A 21,009-nucleotide genomic window follows, 5' to 3' on the forward strand; every position below is an offset into this window, starting at 1 on the left:
AGGGTTCTGTATAGACATAAAGCCCAAATACACACGGCTATATTTGAGTTTGTGCAGTAGCGGTCATAGTGCAAAACTGTACAGACTGTGTTATTGTTCTTCCAGAACGTCTGTGTTAAAATCCTCTTCTAATGGACCAACAAAGATATTAAGCCTTGCTTTAGCTTATATGTCCTAGCCCAGCATAACTTTTGTTGTGTACCACTGTAGACTTGTAGCATGTGAGTTGTGACGCAGGTTGGTCGGTCGTATCAATGACGTTTACTCTAAATAAGGGCTAGCAACGTACGGTATTTCTCAACATATGGCAGCTAATCGACATAGCAGTTGTAGCTTTTAAGTGTTTCTTCATAGTTAGAATTTTTAAAAAGTCAAGCATTTTACTTTTGCTAATTTTTTTTTTTAGAACTTTAACAATTTTTTAGCCCCTTCTATATTATGCCAGTCATGGTACGAGCAAAAAGTTAGCCCAGAGTGTCAGTAACCTGTCGAACAGGCATGTGATCTAACGTGGACATTCTGTCGCGCCGCTCATTCAGTAGGTATTCTGGTTCTTCGAAGCCTTTTTTGCCAAAAGTGCATTTGTTCTCGAGCTCTGTTCATGAGCTCATGTTCATGAGAAATTCATGAGATATTAAGCTTGCGCGTACCGTATCGACGAGGTATGCATGCGTAACTTCATATATTTATGTATTGATGATTTATGTATATCTGGCTATTGAAACGAACGTCACTTCCAGATTATGACAGCGGTTTAGCCTTGATCAAATCGCTTCATACAAGCGTACATTGTCATAAATTGTATTCATTCCTACAGGTACTAATAATGATATATAGATTCCGCTATACAGATTTTTACCACCCCTTTACGCCATCTGCTAGGTCAGTTATTGGAATGTAGGATGAACTTTTAAGGGATTCTTTTGAAGTAAAGGTATCCATCCCCGCTAAGTCAAACTGGTCGTCACACGGCTAAAAATTATCAGCTCAGCGTAGGGTCCAGTAGGTTTCTGTCAAATGATAGACAGCCTTTAATTAGGGGTTATGTAGCATATCCCACGTGGCCACTATTAGCGACTCACGAAATCTAAACCCTATAGGCTAAATGCAGATTGTCCCGGTCTATTTATTACAATATTAGAATCATTGGAGGGGCAACACCTATAAAACTATATCAGACTGCACATATCAATCATTGTTCAATATATATATATATATATATATATATATATATAAACCGTGATTATACACCACATTAATGAAATTATTCACACTTCAGTTATCCAACTTTGCTAGTAATAGTTGAGAGCTTCACATAGGCCGATCGACAACTTAATATGGGGATATCAGAAAGAGTATATTCAACCATTCGAAACGTTCTCCATTATATAACTTATGCGAGTTTTATTGAATTTAGAAAACTTATTTCAGAGGTTCGTCACTTGTCTTAAAGATGTTGCCCGGCCACAACGAGCGACACTATATCTACCAAGAGCGCTTACACGTATCATCAGATTCGTGGAAACCTGGTTTCATTCAAAATTTATGGCGGAAACCATACACGAGAAAGCGGGTTGTTTGACTGGTTCGCTTTTTTGCACTCAGCGTTCTCATTACATCCAAGCGAAATAAACTCCGTCACTTTCCGAGAATCTTCGTTCCTAAATCTTGAGGTTGCTCTTGAAGGTTTCAGGTGCTGGAAGCTTAGAGCGACGACGCAGGTCTTTGGACAACGGAAATGAATTTGTTAGAAGACGCGCAGGGCAATACTGGGTTACTACGTGTAGTCCCATTACTCTTTTGAAAAAGATTCTAACGCGAGGTTCTGTACCTTAAGATCTTTCCAAATGACAGGTATCCCATACGTTATGATCGAAACTATTTTGAGGTCGAACAAACTAGTAGACACTGCGAGGGACAAGCGGTGAAGTGGTCTCATTGCCCATGGAGCCAACACTGTCTTCCTGCACCGTCCGGGAACGTGCGCGCACGGTGAGACTTCTGCCGTTCGCGGAAAGGGGCAATTTCAAATATCGAAACAAGTTTACATAGCCAAGAAACTACCTGGCAAGCTACAAGGTGTCGGTGGCTGCTACCCTGTCTCCTCTTCTGTATTACCTTCGCCTTGGTTAGGTTTATGAATAGTTCGAAATCTGTGACAGCCGGGCTAGAGCTTACTACACTTGAAACCCGTTCGACCCGTTTGGTACTAAAGTGCCTGTATGCAAGATAACTTTAACTGATTTCTTTAGCCCTCTGATTCGATCAGAAAACTCTTCAGCATAATGTAGAATAAAAGTGGGCTTAGTTTTTTTTGGGCCAGGCCGGTCGTCTGTGTAACAGGCGAGAGTGTGGCCTCTCCGTCATCAATGACTATTCTGTTCCCTTGTAGAATCGAAGCGAGAAGTTTGAGCACATTCATAAAGACACCCACATCGGTCATCATGAGCATAATTTTGCCAGGTCGAAGACTGTTTTAAAGCCAAGAACCGCTGCGTACAGCGTATCGTTCAGCGTGGCCAGTGCTCTTTTCATGTGCGTCGTCAAAATTCTGCACCCGGATCTTATAATGATTGCCCGTCTTATCATTACGGAATACGGAGATGCCTTTACTAGAACGGCCTGGTCCGTTGCTTTCCTTAGAGGGCAGTGTAAGCAATAGAAACGGGGTAAGTTGAAAGGGCTAGTTATCTAAGTCTCCGTTAACACAAAGATATCTATAGTGTTTCCGGGGAGAAGAACGCCACAGTTGTAATAAAACCTACACAATTGTGTAATTCTTAGCGTCTTTTCAAGGGCCAACATCATAACGGTCGACATGAATCAAGTGAAACAGGGCTCGTATCCTTTCATGCAGATATTGCTTCGTGTTATCGCTGGCCGTTGACTGCACGTTTTGTGTTGTTTAAACAAGTGCATTCTGCCCGCTGAACGTACTATCTATTGTGCCATAAGTCACCCATATGATTACTATACTATAAGGTGATAACCGCTTCAAAAAGGTGAGAATAAACCGACAATAGTCCAGGTTTGACCGCGCTCAATTTCGCCTTGGGCTACCTACAAGCCTCTGGAATATTATTAAGTAAATATTATCGCAGATAGATTCCGAACGGTTACGCTGAAGGAAGACATCGTTATTGCTGTTAGAAGACCCGGACGAAAAGTACTTCAAATATGAAAAAATGGCCGTTGCGAAACAGGAAAGACCGAAAGCAAAACAAGCAACAGTTGATCGCCGCCCTCGGCTGTTGCCAAATTTTCGCTGGAAGGTCACTGGCCGACGATGTTTACCATACTAAGTGCAACTACTATTATCACTATTATTCGAAAGGCTGTACCATGGGGACTGCTGAACTTCTAATAATCATTGCGTATTACCGGCAGATAGACTAACCATAGCAACTAGATACTATTTCGGGCGAACTGTTGACAAAGTTTTTATATTCAGGTAGACGTATTTGCATTTGAAGCGGCAACTTAATATTTACACCTGGTTAGTAAATGCTGTTAAATTCGCATCACTGTGTAGAGTGTCGACGTCCAATCCCGCCTAGCATGGACTGGCTTTCGACACACGTGTTCCTACGCATTCTGGTGAAGGCTTGGCGAGCATGCATATGTAGAGATAGATAATTCGAAATTATTCTGCGGCAGCGAAAAATCGCAATGCCTTAATTCATGCTAGTGCCACGAATTTCGAATTTTGCCGCGAAAGATTAGGGCAGGTGGAGGATCAATAACATCCTATGACTGGCTAAGCGTTAGCATCAGCTTTAACTGGCACTTTCACCCATTTGAACTTAATGTGTTTTCACATCCACGACCGGCCTGCTCCATCCTTCGTTCCGTGGGTACCGCCAATTAAACGGCAAATTATAAAATAAATTGTTACTCACCTGAAATACAGAGAATAATAGAGTGAGATTCGAAATAGGAAATCTAAGGCAATCGCACGCGTACAGGATTAGCGGCACCCCTACGAGCGGAGCTTACAATTTACGCGTGCCTGTTGTGTAACGGTGCCGTGTTAGCTCAATCTAGTCATCTAATGTATTCATCGACAATAAAAGTAATCCCTTGCAAACTCTGTTGTTTGTAAGGTTCATTTGTTCATTAATCAGAATTAAGGATGTGGTGAGATTACTGTGAGCACATAACAAACATTAGCAGCATAAATTATATTTTGATGCACTTTTCTCAACAACACAACTGTATTTCATGACTTTCGAAAGACCAATCGGTCATACTAATGATAATAAACGTGGATCATACTTCATAACTAAAGGTTATTTGTACGGAAAGAGTGAACGCAAATTCTATAAGAAAAGGAACAAGTCTAGAGGATAAATTTAGGAAATTCAGCTGCGGTTGACGAATTCTTATTCATTTTCCTTTCGTGGTTTCGCCTACTACTCGCTTTTTTTTTTTTTTCAATTTTTGGAGAAACGATACAGAAGCGGGTAACTCTTTCTGCGTATTCCAAGACAGTTGTGAGTCGATGTTGCCTATTTTTATCCTATTAAGGCGCTGTAAGCAAACATTTTCAATAATTTCCAACCTCTTTAGGTGATATTTTATTTAAATAAGATTACGGTCTGCATGATTCTTCAGTCTCTTCTATTTCTAATGACTAGCCCTTGAGAGTAGCGAACTAGACAACATCCCAAGCAGCCTTTTGACTTCTACATCCAGCTTATGCCTATAATTCAGTGCTGAGCTAAGTGTTATCCAATCTTAGAGCATATACAGCATAATGGTATCAATATAGAGCGTAGATTTTTACTAGATGATGTACTAAAAATACGGTTTGAAATGAAAGTCTATATTATAATACAACGTCCGCTTTCGATGACGTAACCTTGTCCTTTGCTGGATACGTTATGCAAGAATAGCTCACCAATCGTAAAATCCATACCGTTTGTCTTTGTCGATAGTTCCCGAGCGGCGCTAACCAGCTATTGTGCCTCTGAGTCAATTCGATAAACGAGAAGGTAGTGCGTTAAATAAGACACTGCGCCATCGCGCCGCTGGGATCGGGAAAATCAAACATCTCTACTCATTTTATGTCGCTGGCAGACTTTGTATATGTCTTGTTTATGGCGATACATTCAAGTAAAGCTCGCTTCTTTTTAAATAGCTTGCAAACTACTGCTTTTATTATCAGCGTTGCTGCTGTTGTCATGACAGAGCGTATCAGCCATGCTGATGCGTTGATGCTGTGATTCTATGCTAACAAGGCTCTAGCAACCTCTCAGCTTTCTCTGTATCGCTGGTTCGTTGTCATAAGATAATAGTAATACCTGCTTTTCATACGTATCGCTCCTATCTGCCATGCGAATAGTATAACCATTAACATTCCGGATCAGAACAATGTTGAGCATTTGCTTGTTTGATCATATTCACGTACACGCTTCATGTTTCAAAGATTATCTCATATATTGACATACGATTCCTTGGATCTGATAGCTGACGTCTTGCTGAATACCCTTGCCTTTGATCTGATAGCTACTTAGAGCGATTCCCCACATTACATCCTATCTGAACTACTAGACTGAACCGTACGGCAGCTGGTCGGAATCACGGAGAATCCCAATAGGTTAGAAATCAACGTATTATCTATAGTAAATTATGTCGCTTCTCCATAGCTGTCCAGCGATATTTCTGTCTTAACAAAAGGGATCTGCCATGAGCGGATTTCGTTTTGTAGCCATGTCCAGATATGGACCTCTAGCGCACATATGCATACACTAAATTAATGAAAACTAAAATGAGAGTATCAAGCGAAAAACGGCAGAAGGGGTAAACGGTCGACAGGCAACTGACTGTGCGGAAAGAAAATTTGAAAAGGATGCAAAGTACCAACGCAAAGACTTTCAAGGTCTTTTCAATTTCTGTTTCCATTTAAAACGTACACATAATCGCCAGCCAGGAATAAGTTGACATTCTGAATAGACTAAAAATATATATTTATATAATGTGACAATTATGTCCGTATTGCTGCTACTATCGAATCGGGGAGTAGAGTACGCACAAAGGGTACCATTCCACTAGTTTGAGTTTGCTGCGCCTAGTGAAAAGGCGCAGTATCCGGGGAACCTAAGCAATAATGGCAGAAATCGTATAATATGAGCGATTTTGCACGCCTTTATTGTGTCAACAGGGTTCGTTGCAATTCAGCTCACATGCTTCACCGGTCATCCTTTGAAGACCTTGTATTAAACGCTTACCTGAGGTGCCGGCACCTCAACGGCGACAGAACTCCAGCTCCTGCTTCCATAGTGTTTTGTAGCATCGTCCCCCAACATGAAATGAGTTGTCGGCACCTATCCACTAGCGAGAAAAGATATGCGATAGAGAACGCGTCAACTATGAATTCTCGTAGACGAGGACGAAGATGCCCTGGCGAAGCGACAGCAGACAAAAGGGGAGAAGCGACGATAAAGGAGTTGGCAGAATGGCTTAGAAGTACGCGCAAGAAAAATGCTTTGAGAAATAAGGGAACGCCGAATTAAAAAACACAAGTACGCTAATGGTAGTATCATCTCTACCAACGACTAGAAAGTAGAGACCAGTAAGGACAGCCGCTAGCATTGCCTTTCGGATGGCTGTGTCGAAACCGGCAAGTGAGCCAGGAGCCTCAGTAGGTAATGGCCGTCACCTCAGCTGCCGCGGCAAGAGATAGAAACCCCGACGTAGCATATAAAACGTATAACCAAGCAGTGTAAGGCGAGATCCTACAAGAAGTTTTCGGTCCTCATCAATATCGGAATCGGGTGGAACCAGAAAGACACACAAAGCCAATAGCGTCATACATTGATCTCGTTCAGCAAATGTACTGATCGCTGCAGGAAGTATACGTCCGGCTGCGGTATCAAGTCGTACAACTGTGCTTTCATACTATTGCAAATGTATTCGCCTTTTTTTTTCTTTACCAGTCAAACAGCTCATTAATTTTTAGCCATAAAACCGTCAGAGCACGTTGATAAAATTTTGCGGTCCTGTATTGCACAGTTTGTACAAATTTGGATCTTTTGCTGTCAGTCATTATGCAAGCATGTACCGTAAATGTATCGGTATACTGCCTTGTTTTGCGTATGTATGCATATATAAATATATATATATATATATATTGAGGTGCATCATTAACGCGGCAGAAAACAAAAACGCGGCAGGATACCGAGCTGTGAGGCCCTATACGACGCATATGGCCAGCTACAAATGGCAGCGGGATACACTTCCGGCCCGCTACAAATAGAGAGCCCGAATAAATATTGTTATTTGCTTGTTCTTGTTTTGCGCTTAATGCATCCGGCAACGATAGCAGCTTCCATTGCAGCCAGTGACTGCTGTGCGTTCCTGTACGCAAAAAAGTATGTACTAATATTCCATACTCTGCCAGCGTACCAATAATTTCTACTTTTTTTTTTTCAGTATATACTATTATTATTATTATTGTTTTTGTGAAAAAAAAACTGGGACGACAGGTTAATTATGTCGCTAGCGTTAATTCTGACACGCGAACAGTCAGAAACCTTTCCATTGGCTAATTAAAAGTGTTGCAGCCTTTGAGGTATTTGTATCGCTATTACATTTTTCATATATGGTAAACTTCGTTTTTTATTATATATATATATATATATATATATTGCAAAGTACATATATAAAACGTACGGTATCGACTATTATTAGCTGGCGACTGGTACAAGACTCCATTCTGATCTGTTCAGGTAGGCAAGGTGTTTGCGTATGATCACTCATGACATGACTATGGCGTGGTTTACAGCAGAGATTGTTTGGTCATTAAACTTGCACAGATAACGTTTAAGTGCTACTGATAAAAATGATCGTCAAATTTCTTCATTTGCTCTAAATAACGACATCGTAATAGAGACAGCCATTTTTAGGACTACAGAAACGAACCTTTCGGGTTTGCGAAAACTTTTATGAAATCGGAAACCTATTTATAAAGGATAACTAGGATGCTTTTTGCAATACGCTTTATTTTTTCCTCATAAAATATTGCAGAAAATGGATAAGAGTGTATTTCCAATAAGAACAGTACGGCTAATAGAAAATAAGATGAAAACAGGTACTTTTCAAATTTGGAACTACTGCTCTCGCAATAACACTCCCGTTGACCTCTAGAGCAATAGAGTGTGATAGTACAAAGTAAGCATTATGTGGTGCGTTAGGACTGAAGCAGAATTTACTATAGACAAAATTCGAACTCTAACCTCGTCCCAAAAGCAACAAATGGACGTTTAAGGTGGAAGAGAAATGCAGACAGATAGTTAAAGTCCTCAATCCATTCATGGCGTTTTTTCGCTGGTCCAATTCAATAAAACTTAGATCGATACAAGGACAGATACGCATTACAGGCCCCTACTTGTTCATAACTGTAAATCATTGACAGTAACGAAGCAAGCCGTGTTCGGGGTGCTCTGATAATGTCGACACTAACACTACGGTACCCAATGGTTACAAGAGCGTCTGTAAAATGGGAAAGTCTGAGCAGGAAACCCTTTGCTATGTGAGAGAATAGAAAGTATGTAGGTATTACAGCGAGGGTGCTAGACAAAGAGGAGGTCGCGTGGGCTGTTTGTGTCCTCATGTTTTATTGTGACCTTAAGAGGGTTTCTATGCGGCTGTAGCGACAATCTTTGGTGCGGTACTGTCAACGGTTTCACTACGCATGAGCAATATGATCAAGCAAGGGATCCACGATAGTCTGAAATTGGGGGGGGGGGGGGGGGAAGGAGGTGTCAATCATCGGGTTGGCAACAACAAATGCCGGATTTCGCATTACCTGAGACTTTTCTTGCCCATTCGAACTTCTCTATTCGGTGTGATCAGAAGTCTTGCGTCTTGGTGTGGTACAACAGTTCAAGATAGTAAGCTCACTCTGGCTGACAACAGCAAGAACGACGCGAGTTCTGTGAGTTGTAGCCTATTAACTGTCCATATTCTGAAAAACAGGCTGATCGTTAATTTGATTTACATATGCACTGCAGAGAGAACAGATTCAAGGCTGACGTACATTACTGGAGAAATCAAGTCACTGTCGAAAAGGTTTCTGAAAGGGTAAGGAGGGCTTCTGTGTTCGTGTCGCCATGGGTTCGTCCTGCGTGCGTGCCTATCGGCCACCTCATTATATTTTACTCCCCTTGAACAAGCAAATTCGTTGCGATATTTAAACGTCGCCGTTTTGAACTTTTTTTATTTTCGTGTATTCGACAAATGCAGTATATACGGTACATTTGCTGCATGTGTACTTTGACAATATCTAGCTGAAGGGCGTTGGAATGAATAAAAGCGCAAGCACTATACTCGCATAAAGCCTCTACACTGTATGCAAACAAAGACTTTCAAAACGTAGCTACAGGTTTTCCTGGAGCTTCGTGGCGAAGCGGCCGCTGAAGGTTTAACCGTGTTAGTATGTCACTGTAGCCATTAAGTACTAGATATACATAGTATTTTGACGCTGCATCAGCTATTTTTACGACCGAAAGAAAGCGCATATCTTAATCGCGCTAACTCTCTAGTTGGTAATAGCCAACTGTACGCAAATTGATCAGAGCATAGCTGTTGACACCAGCGCCACCTCAGCCGCATACCGAATGAACGGCCATATAGAAGAGCTTGTTTACAAACGAAATAAATCTAGTTTACGTTATAGAACTATGGGCCAGCTAGATTGAGCTCCATTGAAGATAAATATCAGTTATGAACTTGTTTGGTATTCTTAACACTTTAATGAGGTCAGAGAGTCGTCTTGGGGAAGGCTTGACTACTAGGAAGTTTATCCCCTTTTGATTCCTCTCAGGACTTGAAAGCTTCGTAACGTGATCTGGTTCGGTACATTAACGGATGACACTGTTACGTGAACTATGGAAAGGTAATATTTAGCAGCATATGTAACAGTGTTGGATCGAAGCGCAGATATGCTCCACAGACACCATTTATTGTTCCTCTTTGAAAAAATCATCTCTACAAATTATTTTCCATGGAGAAATTTGTTCGCTATTATTGTTATAGGTTGCCGAACAAAGGCTGTCGAAAGATACCATATAAAAGGCTCAGTTTCTATATCAGTGTGTCACTAGCAATACAGTGGTCTGCTCTAAGATAGGTGATATCTATTTTATTATAATATTGCATTTTAATGTTGAAGGCTTTTACCTTCTTCAGTATATTTTCTTCTTTAACACCTTTGCAACATTATTTGGCAGTTACACGTACACCATTAGTTACAGATACATAACATGGTTTTGATTTTCGCATACTTTCTGAAACCAACGATTTATAAAGGACGATATGTATGATAAGATCTGGCTCTCCGTGATCGAAGCTTCTGACAATTTGCTATAGAGAAATACGCCCATACGTACGGACCACACAAGCCTAGTGCTATATTCTGCATTCGATCGGCACCCACTAGAAATGATGGCTACCGTAGCCGTTGCCGCCGCAGAAGCGGAGCCAAGGGCATGATGATTTGATATTCTCATTGATCTGTAAATGGCCTCCGGCTATTTCGTCGCTTCTTTTTTCAGGCTGCAAGCAACCAGTTCCCATCAATGTCGCTACTATAGAGCTATTTGATCAAAACGAATCGGCATACATACACATGCATTGAAGGTGTGGGCACCCGATAATAATGCTCACAATGGCCATTCCATTTCCTCTTTATTGAACAGATGTCTAATCGGAAACTATCTTCCATATGCGAGCGGCGCTTTAATGTTAAACCTGCGTAACACAATCGAATATTCCCTCGTTGTAGCTTCCTTTGTACGTTTTTCGTTTCGTTTATACTACTACGAAGGCCTTATTAATGAACAGATCAGATGTTACAGTAATTTGGGAACGGCATCTTTTAGTTTGGATGACCTGTCCTCCAAACATGGGAAACCGATTGTTTTATTGTTCAATACACGACATATAGTTGAGGGAGAATACATGTTGCCTCAAGGATACAATTAAGTGCATAATCTCGAAACTTTTGACAGTCTATTGTCTAGCATGCGGTGTAGCCGCGCAATTATTTATTCCGGTGGGCAAAATAACGAAACAGTAAAAACATACTATTTCCTGACGTTCGATACGTCTTCGCTGGATGTCTCCAGGCTCATTTTGCTACTGTAAATCTATGGGTTTTACACCACTGTTGCACTTAGCCATAGAAATCCTGCGAAACCCTTTGTCCTCCACGCTTGACCGTGCACACATAGATTTGTTACCATTATGAGTACAATGATAGACATTAGGCCTATTAGAATACGTTGACGGACGGATTTCCTGGAGGAGCCGACCAAGAAATAGGTCTGTTCGTGCGCACACGGTTTTATAACAGGCCATCTATCGGTAATATTAAAATGCGCCTAAACCGCATACAGGCATATGTCTACTGGTTTACAAAGTAATATACGAAACATCACAATAATTTCATCATTATCAGATGACATAATAACATATGATGTACGTAAAAAGACAAAATTAACTAGCCAAATGCATACCTTATACATGCACAACCTATTAATATACTGGACAATTGAATGGAAACCAAACATAACCACTTCCTGATAATAACATAATAGAGATATGTATAATGCTTATCTAGAGAACATGTCAAACACTCAGACGTCTGAGCATTTGGCATGTCCAAAGGAGCGTACGAAATAATGATGATATTTACCTAGAGGCTAAGTCAACTCGAATCAAAAATTCCATCACATGTACACCTTATTATATTCACGACGTCCACAAGTAGTATTGACTTCTACTCACTCTCGCTCTTTGCTTTTGCTTTACCCCAACAATTTTAATTCTGAGAGACTTTCAATATCGCCGCCATACGCCGTACCCGTTGATTACCACTTTGGACGAAAGTGGAGGCAAGTGGATACGCGATCGTGACGCGGCAGTAGCAGTAGGTCGTTCGAAAAGCCATTCGACCATCAGTCGATACTTGCTTGTTTCGACTTTGCTCGAGTCCGCTTGTATGGCTTGCTTAAGTAAGCAGCATCTAGAGTAGCGTTTGATGACTACTAATGCTCAGAATTACCCTTTCTCTGGAGCGGACGAGATGCCCCGGCAACACCAGTGCAGAAACTGATTTGGCTACCGGTCATCAAATATACGACTACCTTAGCCAACAGCGGCAACATTATCACGAAATCTATAACGGCTTGCGGATAGCGAACTACTCGTAAACGGGTTCATGGAAGAAGCATTTTCGCTCGAAATTTGTTGATGATTTGCTGGTCAACAAGGTTCGTTGCACATTCAACGTACTTGATTCCTGATTCAGTCCAGTGCGTTTATCTAAGGAACGTCCCTAATGGCCTTCCAGCAAAATGCAATTTGTATTTTCTCTGCAGCTCTTTGCACACACAACCATTGACCTGCAGGAACAGGAGGAGAAGTCGATAAAACGGCGAAATGAAGTAAGGATCGAAGTTCACTGGAGCTCGCAGCAGCGATCTCCGGCCTGAAGACCTGCTTTGCGTTCCAATTCGCTGGTCATGGATGACTTGGCCGTGGTCAACAGAATGCCTCCGCATATGAGTAATACATTACGCTCCCGTGAACTCAATCATGCAGCTTGTTCAGGAAGGCGAAGGAGATTTGCCAAATTTGGGCTAATATTGATAATCATAAAAGAATAGTCGCGTAACGAGCTCCCGTCTACCTGTGTGAAAGTTAGGACAAAGCAAATCGGATTGCTGCAATATGGCCATCACCAGATCTGCTGATAAACTAAAGCTACAGGTTGCAGTGACTCTTACCCAAAAGTTACAAATACGTATGGATTTAATACTTTGTCGCCGGAGATTACTGGGTGGAGTCTGAGTTTTGTACGCAATAGCAGGAGCAACAGGCTGACCTTGGGCAGTATCTACGCACTTATCCTGTAGCCGACTAGGTGCGGCTTAAGGAGTATCTAAGCAGGAAAGGCCACAACGGACTATAGGCCCTATCGAGGCTCGTCTTATACTTAAGTCTATTGGAGGACGGGCTCAGTACGGCGTATGGAGCATCTGCGAGTATGCTTTTCTCTTTGCATTGTTGGCCTTGGCAATGAGCAGTACTTTGAGGCCGGCGGTCAACATATGTATTGACGTTGGTAACATACCATAGGTAACAGACGTTGCAAATGCACTTTCTAAAAACAGGAATGCTAACGGGATTTTTTTCCAGCCAAGGCCGGCCCTTGCTGATACATTCACAAGAAATAGTTCACAATAAATCGGTTGTGATAACTGATGAAGCATCTACAACCTGTCAATCAGCTCACTAAGATCAAACAGTATTTATAAAGAACATAATCCTACTCAGCCAAGCAACACTGTCAACCAGATAGAGAGAGAGAGAGGGAGAGAGCTAAGGCATGGAGTGAGCGGGTCGAAGGCCAAATGGTCACTGCGTCCGCCATTGTGGCCGGCCACTGTAAGCCGAAAATCCTTCAGCCCGTTAATTTTCTCTCTGGACTGAATGAAGCCCTGAATCATAGGATCCCGTCGGGCCACGTGGCTGACTAAGAACTACTCTCGCATAAGAAAACGACGCGAGAAGAATCTATAATATTATTTGCAGGAGGAAAGCCGACAAAGTAGTCTCGCCGTTGAAACCAAAGTAGAATAGCGAGAAGGAGGTGAGCCAGAACGTAACGATGAGCAGAAAAATAAATAGTGCGCAACATAAAGGCAATCAGCTATTACCCGTTATTGCTGTTATCAACTTAAAACTTATTTAGCACGTTGTCGTCTCGGAGCTTTTCTGCGATCTGCATATAACAACGTAGTACGGCAGTGTGTCATGCCTTTTATATTGCTCGTATGCGTTTGTACATCCATTTACAGATTAAAAGGAGCAGTAAAGCGTTTGACCTAATGATGTAAAGTTTGGTTCGCATTTCCCTGTCCTTAGCAAATAGGCAAAGTTAAAATTTGCGAAAACAAATGCGGTTATTTGTATCAACGGTGTGGCAGAACGTAGCCGACGCTTTCGTCTCTTGACGTGGTTGTATCTTCCGGAAACAACTAAAACAGCCACTGACTTATGCCGACTCTATTACCATCGGTAGGATGTTTGCTGATATAGTCGTAGAAGCAGCAGTAGGGATTTCAGGGGCTTCAGTAGTTTATGATGCGGTTGTTCGCTCAACGAATGAGTTAAACTAGCCGAATAGCGGTGGCTCGTGCCGGTCGCTCGCCATAGTGTCACAAATCAGGGCAAGCGGAAGTAAACTCAACTTCTTTCGTCCGGCTATTTAACTGTCCTATGCGGCCAGTGGGTAGGCGACCATCCTGTGTGCAGCTGGTGAGTTGTGGAGATTGATTGCAATTAGGGGTTCCGTTGTATCAAGCAATAGCCGTGCAAGTAAAACTCTGATTATGAGGACGTCTGCAAGACCGTGGGGGTGATAGGTGGAAACGGACCTGGATGACAGCGGCGTCGACTTCTCAGCGCCGGCAGCAACAACAACGCTCCCAGCAATAGGTAAAGTAAGAGCAAGCATAATCAGGGGCCACGCAGCGGCCAGTGTGAGCCGGAAAGAAGATCAGCAGTGTCAAAGTGCATCACAGATCCAAATTGTCTTTACAATTCCCTTCCTAGTGTCAGTGTCCGATGGCACTCCGGGGCTACCCAATCGGTAAACGACCAGGAAAGCTCTCGAAACTCTTCTTTTATAAGTTATACGCACATACATTTGGAGTCACGCCGACACCTCGATAACAGATTCAGCCTCACTTCTGTACTTCGGTACGACGAATAAAACGTGTATCCGTTACCCTCTATACTAATTTTTTAAACAACCTTTATTGTAATTGACCGATTGTCAATAAATGAATCTACTAGAAACCAGATTTACAAGTTACTAAATGAAAATGGTCCTTAACAATAAGGCCGCACATGCTACGTGCTATGCAGTGTTTTATTCTATCAATAAATATACTGTGCATAGTAATACTAGCAAAACAATTATATAAGTCTCTTCTCAATCAACGCTAAATATTCTAAAAATGAAGCTTGTGAGCGAGATAGAAATACAACAAAAGCAACAACGATCTGATGCAACAAAGTTACCTTGTCATCTTATCAAATAAATGACGCTTTAATGCTTTACAACTTCACTTAGAATCGTTTACAAATCCCACAAGTAGTGAGGTCTGTTTATTGCGGACGGCTGTTGTAGTCCAATAATAATTATAACAACAATGACAAAACTAATCATATCTTAAACACGTACCACATCTAAAAATTTTCGATGGAAAATTGCTGCTTCCAATGGCGAGCATGCCTGACTTTAGTGGATCTAGTAGCCTTTATCGAAATTCGATCACCTATAAAGGCTTTTCCCTTTTATCGGCCCACGTATCGCATCGAACATCGACGCCTCCCGGGGTCCCTCACCGTGGTGCTTAACGCCTTCATGCTGATCGGTTCTCTAGCTACATTATCTCGCCTTAGTACTATCCACTATCAAAGAGTCTGACTAAACAAGCGAGATCTCTAGTAGTGTACAAAACAAACGAGACCTACAGTAAGGCAGCTGAATGCCTTACTGCAACGATTAATGCCAGTAGAAAGCCGCAATTAGCCTGCTAACGTATTCCGTATGTGACGTTAGTCATGATTATTTAATATGGCACCACTCTCGAGAGACGGCATCTGTTTTGGGTTCTGGGACAGGAAAGGGATCAAAAAACGCGCTCAGAGGAGGCATTTTATAAGGGCAGAACCACATTGCACAGCATACAAGGCAGTGCCAAATGGTTAGGGTTGGGTTGGCTTGAGCTTGCTAAAAAAGTGTCCGAGAATATATTATTACTGACGCTATCAGAAGCATACCAAAATGTCACTCAACTACCCTCGAGGTGCAGCAGTCATTCCTCGTAGGGCCATTCGCATACTTCCCAGCAGAGCCGCCAGCAGCAGCATCAGGCAGTAAAGGATAAATAGCATAAGATGAGGAGGCAATAGCGGCCGTACGAGCAGGACGATGGAACTCAGACACAAGGATAGTGAACCAGAGAAAAACAGAACAAAGAAAAAGGACTAGATTTGGACATGCTACACGCATTCATCGTTGGGCGATGAGCTGTCTTACAATACCTACGGATACGTTGCAGTCACAACCGACAAACAGACAGCTAGCAAAGCTCTCTGCAGACAGAAGGACGTTCTGCTAGATGTCGCAAAGCTATTTATAGTATGCAAAGGACAACGTAAAGGGTCTACGCCATGAAAGATATAATAATGGCAAGAAATAGCGTAGGGAAAAGAACACGCGGCCAGCCAGGGCGCTGCAACCTACTATGTAGCGCGGTTTGCGGACAACAAAGGCCGAACTGAAGATTTCGCGGCGACCCGTCGAATTGAAGTAAAATTCATCTGCCGAGCAGCCGCTGAGCAGCGAAAAGGTGGTTCTCGTAGCGTTAGAAGTAAATATGGCCTCGTATGGTGAAGAAATGCATATATTAAAACTGCAACGTTCAGGAATATGTATCAGTAGTAATAAATTCAGTACGAAAACGTAGTAAAAAAGTGCACATCGAAGCAGATCAATTTAAATAAAAATAGCTTTTAATGTATCTCCTGTATTTATTGTTGTCGTCAGGTTATAAAAACGAATTTTGCTTTTGCGGATCACTGCCTTTTATTTCCTATGTCAGTCCTCTTTGATTGCAGTATCGTCTCCGGGTTATGTGCTTGTACTCATTTTGCGTTGGCCCAAATGTCCATGTAATCTTACTAGTACCGCACCGTTTCGGTTACGTCAGTCTGGCCTCTACTGTGGACAAAACATTTCTCTAATTGGACTTTCCCATCATCGTAGACGCAAGCGGCAAGTCATTTTCCTCCATCTTTCATTGTTACCCGGAACTGTTCTTTGTCGAAAAGGCAAACCTTCCGCAAAATCTAGTACCTCATATCTGCTTACGTCTTATTTACAGCGTCGAATGTAGTTAGAGGTGGCTGTCCGGCACGAACGGTCAACAGCGAGCGAACGTTTCGCTGATGTTGGCCTTGCCGTCTGCTTCGAGCTCTTCGATTTTTGCCAGGCCAACACGATGTATTGAAAATACTCTGTACCTCGTAACGTCACTTCGTCCCTCTCATCCTCTACCTCAATTCCATTCTTTCCTCTTTGCAGACGTCCCTAACTGCAGCTGATGCTCCTGTGTTAATTTTTCTCGGAGCAGCCGAGAAGCATGGTGTGGTAATGGTATTACGTTTTAACACTGGGCCTGCAAGTCTCCGTTTGCGGCCCGTCCGTCGGCTATCTAGAGCAGTGTCTTATTATCTGATTTTGGTGTCCCGTCAGCCTCCGGCGACCTAACCACGACGATGATGCTTGGTCTATATCTACGAAAATACTCCAGGCGTAACTGGGTTGCTGGTGCGACGCTGATCCGACATACTGGCTCGGTCGAGGCACAAATCTGGTCTATACCAAGTCGAGGGTAGGGCGTTTCTGAAGATGGACAATGTCCCAAACGTAAAGGTAGATCTCGCAACTAAGTGACGAATCGACATAAACAGCGACAAAATTCTATCTCTCGTAAACTCCTCCACATATATATATATATATCCTCACATATATATATATATATATATATATATATATGTGTGCGTACAATCAAACATACATACAGCTAGTATACTGTTATCCCGACAGTTTTAGTTACCTAATCCATCTTTACTACTCCATACTTTACCGCCCTCGAGTTTCTGCTCATCTCTCGTTGCCCTATTCGTTGCATGCCGCCGCATCTCTTCTGATCTTTTTACTGTCCTTTAATTTTGATTGAATAAAGCGGTAAGTCATGGACAAATTTGATTACAAGGCAAGCAAGTACTGCCAGGCCCTCTATTTAATATCGTGGTCAATGGCAACGACCAAAACTCGCAATAAGGCCTTTTTCCGTTATGGTCTTCAGCTTGTCCGACGCGTGGAGTAAGCGAACAGCTGGCGAAACCCTGACGTACTAGGGTCACCTGGGTTCGTCAACTGGAATGAACGTTTATAGAGTCGCGGGCGTTGCAACAGCGATGACAGCGACAAACGTTGCGAAAACTGTCATATTGGCACGGACCATGTAAATAGATGACGAAGAACGACAACAATGACGGCGAAGTCTGCCGAAAGGCGCAGGAAGTGAGTCGGAAAATAGTAACAGAGAAAGAAGAAAGACAACACAGAAAGTGAAGAACAGGGCGGATAGTAAGCTGCGGGCGACACAACGAAATGTAGGTCAAAGATGGAGCAAAAGGGCGCAGTGAAAAGGGGTACCATGTTCTCGATCTACCGAAGCAACAATATGAGCTGATGCGATGCAACCCCACCTAAAATAAATACCTACGCCTTACCCAGTATTACAGTTGCTGTTGTCGTCGTCGTCGTCGTCGTCGTCGTCGTCGTCGTCGTCATCGTCATTGTTATTGCCTTTTCTCTTGACTATGTGTCACCTAGGTTTTTGTTTGACTACTGCTTACAGTCACGAATAAGACTGAATCTGAAGAAGTGCGAAAAGTTAAACAACTTACTAAGCGTCTTAAGTGGTCTTCTACTTTTATTATTACTACCGCTGCTAAACCAACGTCTGCAATCAGCATTGGCTTTACATTAGCCCCACTCTTGGACAGTGGGCATTCGAAGACAAAATGTTTGTGAGGTCAAAGGCATAGCTAACGACAGTATTCAGTAACGAGTGGTTTGTGTTTCTGCGCACGCGAATGTTAGCGAACGTCGAAACTAACGCATGACGCCGTAAATCATCCCGGAAGAGCTTAGAACGCAGCCTGAAAAGTGAACACACCTCAATGTACTTGTACACCCTTAAGTTCCATTTACTTGTCATTCGCATAAAGACCAGTTGAAAGGTAGACGATCTATTCTAGGCCAAAAGATTAGGTAGAACGATATAGCTCATTTGATTCCTAGCAAAGGCAAGGAGCACTAGGAAAAATGCTAACAATATATCATTTGGATAATAATCGCTAGGGCATTTAGTTAAGGTAGTAACATTTCAACCTTGTTAACCTGTCGTAAAATCACGCTAATAGCAGTAACCCGCAGAAACGGGCAGCGAACAAAGTGAGTTCTTATCTCAATTAAAGCAAAGCTAACTTTTTACGCGGTAGCATATGCGTAAGATAACATTTAGAAAGGCAAGCCAAAGGCCGCTTTACCGCGCGCGGTATCGACTAAAGCAGTCAGTCGCTTTTCTCGAATTATCTGGTAGAATTGTCAAACTTTTCAGAGTAGTCCAATGCATAATCTACTCTGAACATCGGAGTCCTACTAAAATTAAGCCTTCATGAACGGATAACGTTGTTTATTTTGCCTTTGGCAGCCAGCTCCCTTTGCTTCGGCTCATAAATTCCTTAGAACCTCGGCGTAGGTTGCTGATCATAGCAATATCAGCGTTCGTCGCCCTATCCCTTAAGGCCTTTTTAGGCAAACAGGAGAATGGCCACGACGCCCCTGTTCCCTCTAAATGTGATCAACAATTGGGATGATTTGATAACTTAGTTTGGACTATTTACTTTCGCATATTCAGCAATTTTTTTATAACCTCTGTGCTAGATCTGTTGAGTCCCGACTGACTAAGCTACAAAGATATAATCGCTCTTTTCGCAATTCATATATATAAATATATTCCCAATACACTTAGCAATAGGCCAATACACTTAGGCCAATAGGTTGGTTGCACAAAATCATATAGTGATCATGGGAGAGAAAGTTAACAAACTGAATACTTACAGTACTTAATCATAACTTGAATATGGCTATAAAATCGTTTGATTTCTAGTAATGTCGGAAATCCCAATACATCAGGTGATCTCACGATTGAACCAACATGTGGTTAAGGTCGTCCAAGCGGATTTTACATTCGAGCATTCGATGCCGTTCACAAAAGTCAAGCCCACGTAGATGTAGCCCCGTAATTTTCGTTAGTTTATTTGGATTTTTTTGTTCATCAGTATCGCACAGTTCGCTTAATTCCACCGTCGTCGATGTTTTCTATCTTTATCTCTGTTTATTGAACTCTTCTAGCCGACTATTGATAAATACGAACGAAAAGATCGTTTGGCCAAAATTTGGCTAGCTTTAAATTTTCCAGACTGTAATAGCGTATCGTAATGGGGCTTTGTCGCATCGTACTATAGAAATGAAATCCACATTTTAGAGCGGTCGAGGAATTACGGCTTATCATTAACTTGATCATTCGAATTTTCGGATCCTATCGAAAATTTTGGCTCTTTTAGCCGAAAATTTTTTAGTTGACTCTGACAAAATAGACTGCGCTAAAAAGCCAATTTCAGGTTGCTTTCAACTAGAAAAGATAGATATTCCAATCCGTTGTAGAAAAACATGTTTGAGGTTCAATTTGAATTTGACCGAAAATATCTTAGTCCCAATAAAACTTGGCGGAAATTAACAAAACTTCAGCAGTTACAACATATATTTTCTCTCTGATAAATGAATTCATGATAAACATAAGACACGTCATGCTTAATAAGTTTATATAACGATAATTTGAAAACTACAACACAACACTATTAATGTTAAATAACATGCAAAATTTTGCGCTCTTCGAAAATGTTTATCAGTTGCATAAATCCACCCTGTGTAGTACCATGGGTTTAAACATTAGCAAATGTAGCCCTCTTTCTAATTTTACGGTTATAGGTAACATTCTAATCTCTTGTCTTTTGACGACACAGATGCTAAAACTACATTTTAGTGAAGTCCGTGTTTTTTCAACCCTTTTTTGACTCCATTAAGGGGTATCAAAGATACGGTCTTTTTGTGTGTTGCATATTTTTTACAGATCTGTGATACTGGCAGTATATCAAATCAAGCCACGATATATAGCAGATAATTTGCCCTTCTGACTGGAATCGAGAGGGCCTTTCGCTTGTTGTACAGCGCTGTTGTTTTTCCGTTTACCTAGTCTGCAAAGGCATATTATTGATGTTATTGTTACCGCG

The 21,009-nt window shown here is 41.9% G+C and overlaps 1 long non-coding RNA gene across 1 annotated transcript; it reads right to left on the reverse strand.

Moving 5' to 3' along the window:
• Nucleotides 1-1,407: 1,407 nt before the first annotated feature.
• On the reverse strand, nt 1,408-18,807 carry LOC147751921 (uncharacterized). Its single transcript, XR_015315538.1, has 3 exons — nt 18,382-18,807; nt 6,231-6,333; nt 1,408-1,723 (listed from the first exon to the last, which is right to left on the reverse strand). It is a non-coding gene; the product is annotated as an uncharacterized LOC147751921 (long non-coding RNA).
• Between the last annotated feature and the right edge of the window lie 2,202 nt (nt 18,808-21,009).

This window comes from Varroa jacobsoni, unplaced genomic scaffold, assembly GCF_002532875.2.
Source record: "Varroa jacobsoni isolate VJ856 unplaced genomic scaffold, vjacob_1.0 contig01285, whole genome shotgun sequence".
Lineage (NCBI taxonomy): Eukaryota > Metazoa > Arthropoda > Arachnida > Mesostigmata > Varroidae > Varroa > Varroa jacobsoni.